Source organism: Phyllobates terribilis, unplaced genomic scaffold (assembly GCF_046119375.1).
Source record: "Phyllobates terribilis strain yellow unplaced genomic scaffold, ASM4611937v1 Scaffold_11__3_contigs__length_659146591, whole genome shotgun sequence".
Taxonomy (NCBI): Eukaryota; Metazoa; Chordata; class Amphibia; order Anura; family Dendrobatidae; genus Phyllobates; species Phyllobates terribilis.
This window is the reverse complement of record NW_027362771.1, coordinates 213020840-213033894: the sequence shown is the minus strand read 5'-3', so window position 1 is coordinate 213033894 and position 13055 is coordinate 213020840.

Below are 13055 nucleotides of genomic sequence, written 5' to 3'. Positions count from 1 at the left end.
TTTTCTATTTTCCTCCTCTAAAACCTAGGTGCGTCTTATGGTCCGGTGCATCTTATAGTCTGAAAAATATGGTATATCTTCAAATAAGCTCTTTCAAAGACAAATCTAGCATATACCTTTACCAAGCTAGTCTGTTCCTAAGAAATCAGCATTTGAATGGCTATGCAAATGATGCTCTTGCAAGCTCTTCCCAAGCCTCCATCACTCCAGCTCTATCCCGGCACACTGCTGCCACCTCCTGCTTCACTGACAGCTTCTTTGCCTCAAGTTAAATAGCAAAGAAGCTGTTATACAGGGAGGAAGAGGTGGAGCTTGTCGGGGAATAGAGCTGGAGTGACAGTGGCTTGAGAAGATCTTCCATGTTGGTTATAAATAGTTTGAGGATGAATGAATAGTTGATGAATCGGGCCTTAATGTGTATTTCCAGTAAGAACCCAATAAGATCAGCATAAAAAATGTTGAAATTTATAGAATCACCAAACTCTTTTTCACAGTAAAATAGTAGTGTATATTATATTACTTTTACTCAGGGAGGTTTTAGACAGCAAAGGGAGGTTTTAGACAGCAAAGGTTGGATTATATCATTGGAAACATTGGCTTTGTTTGGAGTGCATCAAGAGATATAATGTTTATAAAGATAACAAAGCAAAAATAATTGATAACTATAATTCAATCACAATTGATTATTGAAATGCAGACATTTCCACGTAACAGTATTTTACCAGAACATTTAATAATTGTCAATGCCTTAACCCGTTAAATGTCCAGGGCGTACTAATACGTACCTGCGCCGTGGGCTTTAAGAACCAGGTACAGTACAGACCAAAAGTTTGGACACACCTTCTCATTTAAAGATTTTTCTGTATTTTCATCACTATGAAAACTGTACATTCATACTGAAGGCATCAAAACTATGAATTAACACATGTGGAATTATATACTTAACAAAAAAGTGTGAAACAACTGAAAAATCTTATATTCTAGATTCTTCAAAGTAGCCACCTTTTGCTTTGATGACTGCTTTGCACACTCTTGGCATTCTCTTGATGAGCTTCAAGAGGTAGTCACCGGAAATGGTCTTCCAACAATCTTGAAGGAGTTCCCAGAGATGCTTAGCACTTATTGGCCCTTTTGCCTTCACTCTGCGGTCCAGCTCACCCCACACCATCTCGATTGGTCTGGGATCATGCGGAACAGCATAAAAAAAAATTTAAAAAAACAATTCTTGAATTGTTGGTTTTTGTTTATTCTGCCTCCCAAAAATCGGAAGGCGATCAAAAGATGTCATGTGCCTGAAAATGGTACCAATAAAAACGTCAACTCATCCCACAAAAAACAAGCCGTCGAATGACTCTGTCGGCCAAAATCTGAAAAAATTATAGCTCTCAAAATATGGCGATGCAAAAACTAGACTTAGCAAAAAAATGCGTCTTTTAGTGTGTGACAGCTGTCAATCATAAAAACCCGATATGATTCTGGTATCGCTGTAATCGCACCGACCCGAAGAATAAAGTAATCTAATCACTTATACCGCACGAGGAAAGGTGAAAAAAATAAACTCTAGGGTTAGGGTTGTGCTAGGGTTAGGGTTGGGGCTAGAGTTAGGGTTGGGCTAGGGTTGGACTAGGGTTAGGGTTGTGGTTGTATTAGGGTTGGGGTTAGAGTTGGGATTTTTTTCAAAAGTAAAAAAAAAAAAAGATCATATGGCGACTAGTGTTGAGTGCAAGTGCTCGCTACTTGAGTTTGCATCGAGTGCTCAGGTATGCACTGAGTATCGCGGGTGCTCGAGTGACATGATCAAGCCTCCACCCAATATGCTTCACAGCCAAAAAAACCTTGCGGGGATAGCCTGCCATGCACGAGCGATCCCAGCATTGGTTTTTTTTGGGTGCCTAATAACCGTGAAACATGCAAGCAGCGACTCGAGCATGTCACTCGAGCATGCGCGATACATGGTGCATACCTGAGTACCCGATGCAAACTCAAGTAGCGAGCACTTGCGCTCAAGACTAATGACAACTTATTCAATATGATGACTTAATGTTATCAAATTCTGTGTCGTACCTCTGGGTTCAAAATGTTCACTATACCCCTTGATAAAATCATTGAGGGTGTAGTTTCCAAAATGGGGTCACTTGTGGGGGCTTTCCACTATTTAGGCACTTCAGGGGCTCTCCAAACGCGACATGGTGTCTGCTCTCAATTCCAGCCAATTTTGCGTTCAAAAAGTCACACAGTGCTCCTTCCCTTCTGAACTCTGCTGTGCACCCAAACACGGTATTTTCCCCATAAATGGTGTATTGGCATACTCTGGAGAAATTGCACAAAAGTTTTTGGGGTCCATTTTCTCCTCTTACCCTGTGAAAATAAAAAAATTGGAGACTGAAAAACATTTTTGTTGCAAAAATGTGAAAATTTTATTTTTACGGCTCAATGATCGAAACTTCTGTAAAGCACTTGGGGGTCAGATTGTCCACCACACATCTAGATAAGTTCCCTGAGGGGTCTAGTTTCCAAAATAGTGTCACTTGTGGGGGGTTTCCACTTTTTAGGCATGTCAGGGGCTCCCCCCCAAACACAACATGGCATCCGCTAATTATTCAAGCAAATTTTACATTCAAAAAGTCAAATGGTGCTCCTTCCCTTCCGAACCCTGCCGTATGCCCAAGCAGTAGTTTTCCACCACATATGGGGTATCGGCTTACTCAGGAGAGATTGCACATCATGTCGCATGGTGAAATTTCTCCTGTTACCCTTATGAAAATGCAAAATTGGGGGCTGAAAAAAATTTTGTGGGAAAAATGTGAAAATTTTATTTTCACGGCTCCATGTTATAAACTTCTGTGAAGCACCTGGGGGTTCAAGGTGCTCACCACACATCTAGATAAATTCCCTGAGGGGTCTAGTTTCCAAAATGGTGTCACTTGTGGGGGGTTTCCACTGTTTAGGCACCTCAGGGGCTCTCCAAATGCAACATAGTGTCCGCTAATTATTCAAACAAATTTTACATTCAAAAAGTCAAATGGCGCTCCTTCCCTTCCGAGCCCTGCCATGCGCCCAAACAGTGGTTTTCCCCCACATATGGGGTATCTGCTTACTCAGGAGAAATTGCACAACAAACTGCATGGTGCAGTTTCTCCTGTTACGCTTATGAAAATGCAAACTGTGGTTTTCCCCCACATATGGGGTATCAGCGTGCTCAGTAGTAATTGCACAACAAATTGCATGGTGCAATTTTTCCTGTTACCCTCATGAAAATGCAAAATTGGAGGCTGAAAAACATTTTTGTTGCAAAAATATGAAAATTTAATTTTTACGGCTCAATGTTCGAAACTTCTGAGAAGCACCTGGGGGTTCAAGGTGCTCACCACACATCTAGATAAGTTCCATGAGGGGTCTAGTTTCCAAAATGGTGTCACTTGTGGGGGGTTTCCACTGTTTAGGCACATCAGCGGCTCTCCAAGCGCAACATGGCAACCGCTAATTATTCAAGCAAATTTTACAATCAAAAAGTCAAATTTCGCTCCTTCCCTTCCGAACCCTGCCGTGCGCCCAAACAGTGTTTTTTCCCCACATATCAGCGTGCTCAGCGGAAATTGCACAATAAATTTTGGGGTCCATTTTTTCCTGATACCCCTGCGAAAATAAAAAAAATTGGGTCTAAAGTAACATTTTTGTGAAAAAAGTTAAATGTTAATTTTTTTCTTCCACATTCCAAAAATTCCTGTGAAGCACCTGAAGGGTTAATAAAGTTCTTGAATGTGGTTTTGAGCACCTTGAGGGGTGCAGTTTTTAGAATGGTGTCACTTTTGGGAATTTTCTGTCATAAAGACCCCTCAATGTGACTTCAAATGTGACGGGGTGCTGATGTAAAGTAGACATGTGGAAATGTTATTTATTAACTATTTTGTGTGACATATCTCTCTGATTTAAGGTCATAAAAATTAAAATTTTGAAAATTGCAAAATTTTCAACATTTTCACCAAATTTCCGTTTTTTTCACAAATAAACGCAAGTGATATTGAAGAAATGTTACCACAGTCATGAAGTACAATAAGTCACGAAAAAACAATCTCAGAATCAGGGGGATCCGTTGAAGTGTTCCAGAGTAATTACCTCATAAAGTGACAGTGGTCAGAATTGTAAAAATTGGCCTGGACATTAACATGCAAACCACCTTGGGTTGCAAAGGGGTTAAAATTGTTACCATCTTTAGATGAACATTTCAACAACCATCAAGATATATTAGGAAAATCTGATATGCATAATCAACACAATCTACTATATATAATCGGCTTATCCCGTCTGTCTGTCTGTCCAGGAAATCCCGCGTCGCTGATTGGTCCGGCCACAGCCAATCAGCGACGCGGGATTTCAGAACAAGATGGCGGCCGTTAGCGGCTCATCTGCCGCACGGAGGTCAGCAGCGATGCAGCCGGGAGATGACCGGCGCTAGCTGGTCATCTCCCGGCTGCTCGCAGCAGAAGTACCCCGATCGGCGGCGACGATCCCCAGTCCTCCCTTCACACTTGCCGTCGGGAGATCAGCGGCCCTAGCCGCTGATCTCCCGATGGTAGGCGCATGGAGGTCAGCGGCGATGTAGCCGGGAGATGACCGGCGCTAGCCGGGCATCTCTGGGTTGCTCGCAGCAGAAGTACCCGCACAGGCAGCACCGCTCCCCGGTCCTCACTAACACGGCTCGCTGATTGGTCGTGGCCGGCGGCCGCGACCAATCAGCGATTTTGGCGCCAAATTTAAACACGCTCTCCGATATTCTAGATTACGCGATGCGTTAGAATCGGGCCACCATCTAGTACAATATAATAATCTCATGTAAGAGATGTTCAAAGTCCACATCTGTTGTAGTTAAGCCATACTCCACTTGAATAAATTGCCTGCCTCTTCTTTCAAAATGTAACTATTAGCACTGGTTGGCTTTTATAGACAATTCATTGCATTGAAAATATTACTGAAAAGACAGTCAGTCACCATGTGACATTACATGAGTACACAGACTTTATAGCATCACCCCTGGACTGCAGCAATTTAGGAAATGGGTTGGTTGCAGCACTAAGATCCTTGGTTACTCGGTTTAAAAAGAAAGGGTTGCAATCTAGTCACTATGTACAAATTTATAAGTGGACAACATAACATTTTTATACTGGGACCTATAACCATGACAAGGTGGCATCTTGAAAGGTATGTCACACAAATATGGGAACAAGATTGCAAAAATTGGTCACTGATTAATTGAATTTTAAGCTTACTTAAAAAATCAACGTTCTTGGCAGCACATCATCCTGTGCAGAACATGTGCTGCCAAGAATAATGACAGCCTATTTAAGGTATTAAACTGTCGCCTATAAGCAATATGTAGCTCATCTTTAAATGCAGCAAGTATATTATTGTAAACTCATCCATGCACTACACATATAACCGAGTCAGAATAACTCTGTAATGAATGGAGCAGTGATCAATTATGTGCACCTCCACTAAATTCATTCTTATTGGGACCACTGGAGATAGCCGAGTGCAGCCTTCGGCTGGTCTTCAGCACTCCTATTAAGTATCAATGGATTGGTGGTGCACACCGACCATCGACCGTCGCTCCATTCACACAGCTCTGTTTCTCAGGATCAGTGGGGGTCTCATTGGTAGGACCCCCAGCAATTGGAAAGTTATGAGAAGAATGCTTTAAAGGAGTTGTACCAAGTTTGAAAGTTATCTCCTATCCACATTCTTCTCATCCTGAGACATGCCACCCCTTAATAGGTATATTCTAACAGAAACTAGGTGCGAAACGCGCGTCGAGTACAGTTCTTTCATTGACTGATGAGTTATTTCGGTGCCACTGTGCATGTCTAAACTCCCCATTTATGGGATTTATATTGTTGTATTCCATGATATGTTACCTCATTTAACTACACCTGTATTGGTTCACACTGACTGGTATCAGTCTGTAATACTGGGAGCTTATCCTGTTATATTTCCCGCCATACTATATGTGTATTCTTTGCCTGAATCATGTAAAAAATTCTTTCATCAGCTTTGACTATCTTGTGTCCTACCTATTTGGTTCAGATGGTGTTAAGCGTGTGTGGCGGCAACAAGGTGAAAAGTACAAAGAAAAGTGTGTCTTGACTACATTCAAGCATGGTGGTGGGAATGTCATGGTTTGGGGTTGCATGAGTGCTGCCGACTGTGGGAAGCTACAGTTCATTGAGGGAACCATGAATGCCAAGATGTACTGACATACTGAAGGAGAGCATGATCCCCTCCCTTCGGAAACTGGGCTGCATGGCAGTATTCCAACATGATAGCGACCCCAAACACACCTCTAAGACAACCACTGCCTTGCTAAAGAAACTTAGGGTAAAGGTGCTGGACTGGCCAAGCATGTCTCCAGACCTAAACCTTATTGAGCATCCTCAAACAGAAGGTGAAGGAGTGCAAGGTCTCTAATGGCTTCGTGATGTTGTCATGGAGGAGTGGAAGAGGATTCCAGTGGCAACCTGTGAAACTCTAGTGAACTCCACGCCCAGGAGAATTAAGGCAGTTCTTGAACATAATGGTGGCCTCGCAAAATATTGACACTTTGGACACAATTTGGCCATTTTCACTTAGGGGTGTACTCACTTTTGTTGCCAGCTTTTTCGACATTAATGGCTGTGTGTTGAGTTATTTAGAGGGCACACCAAATTTACTTCTTTATGTAGGCTGTACCCTGACTACTTTATATTGTATCAAAGGGTCATATCTTCAGTCTTGTCCCATGAAAAGATATAATAAAATATTTACAAAAATGTGAGGGGAGTACTCACTTTTGTGATATACTGTGCAACAATATAACAACTTGTGCTACGAAGAATATATATAAGGTATAATACGACACACAATCTTGGATTGTTGGATCAACTCACACCCTTCAAGTTTTTTAGGGGACAGCATGATAAAAACAAGCAGATTTATGAAACAACTTCCAGATAAATAATTTCTGCTTACCAGGTCCTGTTAACAGGTTCAGATAGTGGACCATCACCTTTTCTCCCTTACATAGACTTGTGTCTGTACAACATTGATTCTCAGCAAGGTTCCAGTGATGGGGACTGAAGCCTTGGAGTTTGGCTCCATTCCTTCATTTGCATGGCGTCAGACATTACAGTCTACCTGTAGTGTAGGACCAATGTAACTGCTGTAGTAACTAGGGCAGTGGTGTACCGCTAAGAGCGGCAGACCACGTGGCAGCTATGGGGCCCCTGTATTAGGGTGACCCAGTGCCAATGCCACCCACCCGGCATTACACTTTCAAGTATCGGCATCCTGGATGCCGATACAATTGAAAGTAATGATGGAAGAGGAAGGAGTCAGGTGATGCTCCCTCCTGCATCATTCACTCTCTGCTTCTGACGTCTCAGTGCAGCAGGCACGATGACATCATGATGACTGCTCCCACTGTGCCGAACAGTACAGAAGATCAGACCACATGCTGCAGAGGCCGAAATAGCGAGGAAGTGACGTTTGTTTTGATTTTTTAAATCAATGAGAACATTGTGGAGGCCATGATACTGTTTGGAGAGTTACTTGAGGGCCATCATACTATTTGGAGGGCTACTTGGGGGGGCCATCATACTCTTTGGAAGGCTATTTGGGGGGCTATCATACTATTTGGAGGGCTACTTGGGGGGGTGCCATCATACTATATGGAAGATTATGTGGGGGCCATTCAATTATTTCGGAGGGCTGTGGAGGCCAAATATACTATTCGGAAGGCTATATATTATTATTTGGAGGACTATGTGGGGGCCAGTTATACTGTTTTGATGACTGTGTGTGGCCATTATACTGTTTGGAGGGCTGGTGGAGGTCATTATACAGTGTGAAGGGTGATGTGAGGGCCATTATACTGTATGGAGAGTTGTGTGTGGGCCATTATACTGTTTGCAGGGCTATGTGGTGGGCTATTATAGTTTTTGGAGAGCTAGTGGAGGCCATTATAATTAGTGTTGAGCCACCCCCGTAGTGTTCGAGTTCGGTTCGGTTCGTCGAACACCCGTGTGTTCGCCGAACTGTTCGTCGAACTGTTCGTCGAACACCTTCGAACACCATTAAAACCAATGGCAGGCAAACAAAAACACATAGAAACACATAGAAAACACCTTCAAAGGTGTCCAGAAGCTGACAAACTGCTCAGAAGACATAACTAACACATGGAAAAGTGACAAGTACATATAGTCATGCGAAAAGAAAAGAGGTGGAGGAGTAAAAGGAGGGGGAGACACAGATATAGGCATGTCATGCCCTTCTAAAATCCAAAAAGTGAGAAGCCGACACGGCCAGTCCGTTCCTGCCCGTGCCACCTCCGTGTCGCCGGGTTTGTGCCAGAGCCGCGGTGGACCCTGACGGCCAGCCCCCCTCTCCCAATACTGGTGCCTGTCCGCTGGTGGGTCGAGCGAGCCCCCCTGTGGTGGAGGCAGCTCTAAGCTTTTTAATTTAAATTGTCTCTCTAATTTGAATGAATACACTTTAAATCCATTTACAAGGATCTATTGGAGGGCAAGTCTCATGCCAGCAGCCGCGTAATTCCAGCTCCAGTAGCGTCCACTAAAGCTGCTGCAGTTAAAAAGCTTTTATAAGGATCGAGCTCGGCTGTCCACCGCAAGGCATCCTACTGCCAGTCCCAGCCCCTATGCCTTGGGGTGCCTCCTGATGCTCTTCACTGAGTATCCCGTGGTCCCGAAGCATTTCCTTTGAAAAAATGAAGTGTCCAAACTACAGGTGGTGTAGCTTGCTTAACAGCCGGGATAATCCGCTGACTAGCAGACCCTGCTACTAGGCACAAAGTATTTCCTGGGCTAGATGCAGTTAAAAATTTGTAATTAGATACTCTCGTTGGATGCTGAGAAAGCATTCCATAGAGTCTCCTGGCACGCCATATATGATTCTCTTAAAAAGCTTGGGGTAGGGGTCTAGGGGACCCTTTTATAGCCAAAATCACGGCCCTGTATCGCAATACGTCACCTAGGCTGAAGATAAATGGAACTGTAGCACCCTGAGGGCTCGGTTGCTACAGAGGTATTGCACCTCACCCAGAGGTGTGATATCTCACTCTCAGGTAAGGATGTAGTGTGGATCAGGACTCGACACCTGCATGCATTACACCACATTGCCGTGGGGCAGGGCGACCAATATGCCCCTGAGATGGGCACGACAGTCCCTGTCCCTGGCTGGAGTGGGGGGAGGGAACACTGAGGAAGGGGAACCCTGTAGTGCAGGAGCAGGGAGGAAGCAGTTCCTGGGTGCATTGAGAAGGGAGTATAAAAGGTGGGCACCATCTTAGTTCAGTGCAGAGAAGGCTGAGCAGAAGTGACAGGGAGCAGGGGCTCTGCATGAGCTCTGCTCCGGAGGCGGGCCTAGTAACAGAGGCCCAGGCCTGGAAGAGGGAGAAGGAAGGAAGAGGAGCGGAGAAGGCTCCAGGAACGAGGAACGAAGGGATCTCAGGGGTGCGGACGGGCGAGTCGCCACCGCACGCCAGAATCCACCTGCGTGGAGGGGTCAGGCCAAAGGGGGAGATCGGTCCCCGAAACTAGTGGAGGCAGGAAACGACCCTCAGCTAGAAACAGGAGGCTGTGACATTTTATGTGGCGCAGCCCCTCGCTACACCCACTAGGAAGGCACCACATAGGGTCAGGGAAACTGGCGCCAAGTTTACCAAGAGGAAGCCCGAGGCAGCCGGACAGAAGGGTTGGTAAGAAAGGCCAGACAAAGGACACACAAAGGGGGTGCTGTGAAGCGCTCCAAAGTTATCTGGGAGTTGTCTGAGCCCCTCACCTGGTGAGCACAGTACGACGTGGGCAGCCGTTACCTGCAGACGTGGTCTGGATAATAAGAACTGTGAGTAAAGGCCCTGGACTGCATCACTGACTCCGTGTCATTACTGCTGCTGCCCTGCACCATCACCCCCATCCTCCGCATACACTGCCCTGAGGCTATACTCCTCCCGTGGGGAGTTATGCTACGCTCTGCTGCACCCACAACACCAGCCTCAGCGGTCTGCCCTGGAGCGGCGGTTCACTCTGACCGCAATCCACGGGTGGCGTAGTCGGACATTTAAACATCAAAACCACATAAATAGTTCCGCCACTGGTTTGACCGCCCTGAGCCACGGAACCGGGTCGCCGCCACGAAGACTACAACCACCAGCATCCACCAAAAAGGGTCCGGCTCCGGGTGTCCCAAGGCCCAGGGGGTGCGTCAGAACATTTTCATCACCTTTCAAAATCACCAATGGGACAAGGCAGGGATGTTCTCTGTCCCCTCTCTTATACATCCTAGTGACGGAGCACCTGCTCTCATCAATTCGCCATAACCCCAATATTAGGTGGATTGAGGTGGGAGGCACCGAGTACAAGTGCTCTCTATTTGCTGATGATGTTCTAGTATATATCACTCAATCACATATATCCATCCATGCTGTTATGGCTGAAATAGATCACTTTGTTACATGGTAAAATTTTAAAATCAATGCAGCGAAGTCTGAGGCCCTCGATGTCTCCCTCCCCAAATCCATATAGGATTCCATCCAGTCCAACTTTCCCTTTGCCTGGCCCTCACAGGGTATCAAATACTTAGGAATTCCTATTCATAGAGACCTCTCCCATCTATGTTATCTTAATTTTGGGCCCTTTATTGAACAATTCCATACAGACCACGGTTGGCAAGTTAGAACTGTAAGATTCACTACGTGAACCGCTGGTGTTTTGTGGAAAAGCACATGTACACCGCGTTCCAAATTATTATGCAAAAAGTGTTTAGGAGTGATAAGGGAAGAATTTGTTTGTTTGTCAGTTAAACTCATTGATGGTGATGTGTGTCAGGGCTCTTTATATCACTGTAAGCAATTGCAGACACCTGTGCTAATTAGTTTGGCAGGTGTGTCCAATGAAAGGCAAGACTACTTAAGAAGGCTCTCTCACATTATTAAGCAGCCTACATTTTCTGCCAAAATGGGAAAGAAAAAGGATGTGTCGGCTGCTGAGAAGCAACAAATTGTGGAGTGTTTAGGTCAAGGCATGACTACAATCAACATTGTGCGATGATCAGGATGAAGTGTCTTGGCAATCAAGAAGTATGTAGCTGATTCACAGTACACACGTGTGCGTGCTGATAAGGGCAAATTGAGGACTCTTTCCTACAGGCAATTACGTCAGGTTGAAAGAGCAGCGGCAAAAAAGCCTTGTCATAGCAGCAGACAAGTTTTTGAAGCTGCTTGTGCCTCCAACGTCCCCCGAACAACAAGATGCAGGGTCCTTCAGAGGTTTGCAGCTGTGCATACGCCATCCTGTCGACCTCCTCTATCCACTTCACACAAGCAGAAACGGCTCCAGTGGGCCAAACATTACATGAAGACTGATTTCAAAACTGTTTTGTTCACGGATGAGTGCCGTGCAGCGCTCGATGGTCCAGATGGATGGAGTGGAGGATGGCTGGTTGATGGACACCCCACGCAAACACGGCTACAGCGCCAACAAGGAGGAGGTGGAGTAATGTTTTGGGCTGGAATCATGGGGAGAGAGATTGTCGGCCCCTTTAGGATCCCTGAAGGCGCTAAAGATGAACTCCATAATGTATGTGGATTTTCTCAAACAGCACTTCCTGCCATGGTTCAAGAAGAAGAACCGTGTATTTCACAGCAAGATCATTTTTCTGCATGATAATGCACCATCTCATGCTGCACATAAAACATCTGCATCTCTGGCTGATATGGGCATAAAAGGGGACAAACTTATGGTGTGACCCCCATGCTCCCCTGACCTCTACCCCATTCAGAACCTTTGGAGCATCATTAAAAGGAGTGTCTATGATGGCGGGAGGCAGTTCACATCTAAGCAACAGCTCTGGGAGGGTATTCTGTCCTCATGCAAAACAATTGAAGCAGAAACCATCCAAAACCTGACAAATTCAATGGACGAGAGAGTTCAGAAGCTCCTTTCGAACAAGGGGTCCTATGTGAAAATGTAACATCACCTAGAATAAAGTTTTGAGTTGAAAACTGTTTGATTTCAGTTTCTAACAACCTGCTAATGCTTATAATTTCAAAAATGACCATTTTTTTGATCTTTATTAAAATGAAAAGGTTGATCGAAAAGTTTGGGGGATCTAAGAGTGTGGCAACCCAGTAGTCATGATTACTTCGAATTCTGACAATATGAGGGTCATGCTGCAGGTAGTGCAGCAAGAAGGCACTTATGTGTCTTGCGCATCTCGGAGCCCCAAAATTATTTTCCGGGCTAGATGCAGCTAAAAATTATTTTTAATTTTAAATCTGGTGGAGCTTATTATAGATGGCCTAATAGGATCAGTGCTGCACACTGCTACAAAGCCCAAATTATTTTCCAGTCAAGATACAGATAAACATGATTAGTAATTTGAAAGCTTAAAACGTTTGGTAGGGTGATTTTAACCAATCATCAAGCTTTTACTCTCCCCAGGATGACACAGGGGTAGAAAAGTCGTTTCGGATCCATGATTTGTTCATCTTTATGAACGTGAGTCTGTCTACATTATCAGTGGAGAGCCGCGTGCGCTTATCTGTCAGCACACCACCAGCAGCGCTGAACACACGTTCAGACAGAACGCTGGCTGCGGGGCATGACAAGATCTCCAAGGCGTAAGTGGCTAGCTCCGGCCATTTATCCAGATTGGAAGCCCAAAAAGAGCAAGGGTCCAGTGACACAGTCGTGGCTTCAATGTTTACTTGGAGATACTCCTGTACCATCGTCTCTAGGCGTTGACTATGTGTCAGACTTCTTGTCTCCTGTGGCCTTGCAAAGGATGGGCTAAAAAAGTGGTGAAATGATTCCGCAAAATTGATGTTACCAGCAGATACTGTGGTTCTGTTACGGTTTGAGTGCTGAACACTTGACGGTCCCACGGTTGGCAAGTTGGAACTGTGAGATTCACTACGTGCACCACTGGTATTTTGTGGAAAAGCACATGTAAGATTCTGCAACAGTCTCTGCTGATACTCCTGCATGCGTGCATCCCTTTCTATGGCA